This window comes from Rhynchophorus ferrugineus, unplaced genomic scaffold, assembly GCF_030347505.1.
Source record: "Rhynchophorus ferrugineus isolate W39M unplaced genomic scaffold, kcgeb_rfMv2 rfM1, whole genome shotgun sequence".
Taxonomy (NCBI): Eukaryota; Metazoa; Arthropoda; class Insecta; order Coleoptera; family Curculionidae; genus Rhynchophorus; species Rhynchophorus ferrugineus.
The window spans coordinates 18,239,514-18,242,708 of record NW_027472580.1 but is presented as its reverse complement, the minus strand read 5'-3'; positions in this window follow the sequence as shown (position 1 = coordinate 18,242,708).

The following is a 3,195-nucleotide window of genomic DNA, read 5'->3' as shown; positions in this document are numbered from 1 at the left end:
GTTTTAATTTTTATGTCAATGTTTTGTGGTTCTAACAGAACGCATCGTTTTCCCAAGAGTTTTGCTATAAGCGATAATTGGCTCGATAAGGTGATAAACAATGATAAACTTAGGGGCTCTCTTAAATCTCTATATAGATCATATAGCAATAGAGGAATATGTGCATTCAGCTTCAGGCAGTCAGGAGAAAGACCATACAATAACAAAAAGTACAACTAAGTGTGTTGTATGTGTACAAGTTATTTTATAGAATTTAGAGATCGGATACGATTTGCATTTAATGTTACACGACAACTTATGTTAACTCCAAATGCCCAGAATTTATACAAAGTAGTTTCTGCTTCTAAAGAAGTAAATAGAATAAAGATTAAATAAATAGTACAAAAGAGAAAATTCGTAACGATTAGGCCGTTTCAGCAGGATAGGTTGGCAATTTTTGTCTCAAAGATCAAAGGAGCCAACTGTGAAGAGGATGTTCAGGAGGAGGTTTAGATAACTTACGAATTTTTTTACAAGCGATGTTGTAACTGGCAACCAATCTACAACAGTCTTCATATTATCATCCATGCCTTCTATAACAATTCCTAAACATAAAAAAAATACAAAAGTGTATTATAACATATATGTAGATAAGCAGGAAAGCAGATTTTCCTGGCCAGAAATTTATTAAACTTAATTAAATGTGAAGGTTGTAGGTCGAAAATCCTGTATCGGGAAAGCGATACCAATACAGAATTTACTAAAGCTACCCACTATGACAAATGTTGTCTTACGATACCAGGGACTTGTTGAAATTCATATGTTTTTGAGGCCATCTCTAGAATTTCTTATATATTGGCTAAAGTATGCGTCAAAGCAAATTTAAAGGATATTCTTGATAATATATTATGTTAGCAAATGTCACTCTTTTTTAAACCATTACTTGTGTTCAACATCCAGAAGAGGGAAATATAGTAAGAAAGAGTGATAATTAGGTGTGGCTTGTTCTGGTGGATGAAAAAAGTAAATAGGATTGCAAAGAGAAAAAATGAAAATGTTTGCTACATATCTTATGGATAGAGGTCAATTTAGTACTTATAAAAATACAGAAAAAAGAAAAGGAGGTTTCACAACAAAAATTATAACATGTTACTACTATCCTGGACTTATTTTACAATTTTTTTTTGTTATAATATTTACGACAATAATTAATGTACAATTAGAAAATAAGCATTCTGTTTTCAGATTACATGTTGTTTTTTTTAGGTATTTAGAAAATATTTTAAACAAATGCTTCACTTATAATATAAATAATTTTTTTTCTCTCCGTATTGAATAAACCCGTTTTGCGCGACCTCTGGTGGCGTGGCAGAGCATAATTTGGTCTTATATAGAGGAGATCGCATTCCAAGTCTGTATATTTTGCGGTATAAAATGACATATGTATGACAATGAAACGGCATATGTGTCATATCATAACATTGCATACTGAAGCCTAGCGACGTTTAAAAAACCGGTAATGACTTTCCGGTACATCTGATACGTCGGGTATTCATATAATTTTGTCGATCCCCTGTAATACTGGTGTTCGGTACATTACTAGAAAATATCTCCAGATGGTTAAGAGACAAATAAATCTACTTATAATATACGAAGGCACTTTAGTTCACCGTGATCGTTACGACTTTCGAGCCGTTCGGATTTTTCGTCGGCGATCTCGGCGATATAGGCACGTAGCCAAATGAAAATTGCATTTAACACTAGTGTAATCGATAAAAGGCCCACCGAATAGCACGTGACCCCTCTGTCAGTCACGACTCGGTCGCGATACCATCTGGCCGGCACTTTTCGCGCTCCGAACTTGACGGACGTGAGAATCGAGACCCGGTGCGGCAGCCAGGCAAGCAAGCAGCTCTCGACGACGACAACGATGACGGTAAGCGAGAAGGTGGTGTTGATAGCTGTCCGCGAGCCTCGAACCGGCTCTCCATTCCACCTATTGTAATGGCGAGCATGAAGTAAAAAATCAACACTTAATGTTCGAGCAACAGAGATTGTTACTCCATGGTTCATTGGTAAATTTAATTTGTTTACGAACCACGGTGGATGCATATCTTCTATATACCACAACTTTATATATTTTTATTTAATGATGTTTCGCTTAACAGGTTAATTGAAAAGTCTCCGGCCTACCATAGTAAAACAAATTTTTTTGGCAAAATTAGCTTATTTTTATTTAACATACTTTCCTTTTGAGATCTGAGAACAGGAAATAGTCGCTGTGGGCTAGATCTGGAGAATACGATAGATGGGGAAGCAATTCGAAGCCCAATTCATGGATTCATGTCTTGGTGGACCAGCACTTTTTTCTTCAAATGCGGCCGTGCGGCCGTTTTTCGGCGATTTCGTCCTTCAAACGGTCCAATAACGCTATGTAATAGTTCCTTTTTCAAAGTCGATGAAAATTAGTCCATGCGCATCACAAAATACAGACTCCATAACCTTGCCAGCCGACTGTTACGTTTTTCCACGCTTTGGAGCGGGTTCATCGGCTGCAGTTCACTCGGCTGACCGTCGATTGCACTTCGGAGCGAAATGTTTCATCCATTGTCACATATCGACAGAAAAACTCGGTTTATTATGCTTGAACATCTCCGAATCATCAACTCATCGTTGTTTTTGGTCAAAAGTGAACTCGCGCGGCACCAACTTTGCACGGAGCTTTCTCTTATCCAAATATTCATAAATGATATGATGTACACGTTCAATTGATATCTTAGGAGTGTCTGCTATTTCATTCAATTTCAATTTACGGTCATTCAAAATCATTTTTGTCGATTTTTTAAATGTTTACGTCGGTAACAACCTCTTTTGGGCGTCCACTGCGTTCACCGTCTTCGGTGTTCATTGCCTCATGTCCATACATTGCATACCAATCCTTGATGGTTGATTTTCCTGGCGCAGCGTTCGCAAACTCGGCATTAAGCCAAGTTTTTGCTTCAACTGTATTTTTTCCCTTCAAAAAGCAATATTTTATCCTCACGCGAATTTTTTTTATTCATTTTTTTCACAATAACAAAACTCGCTTCACTCAAAATGCTATAATTTACAAACTAATGATCCGACAGCTGTCAAATTTATACATGCATCTTTTAACGGTTAGGGCTAACTGAAAAACATGGATTTAATTCTGGTAGCGCCATCTATGTGTTAGGT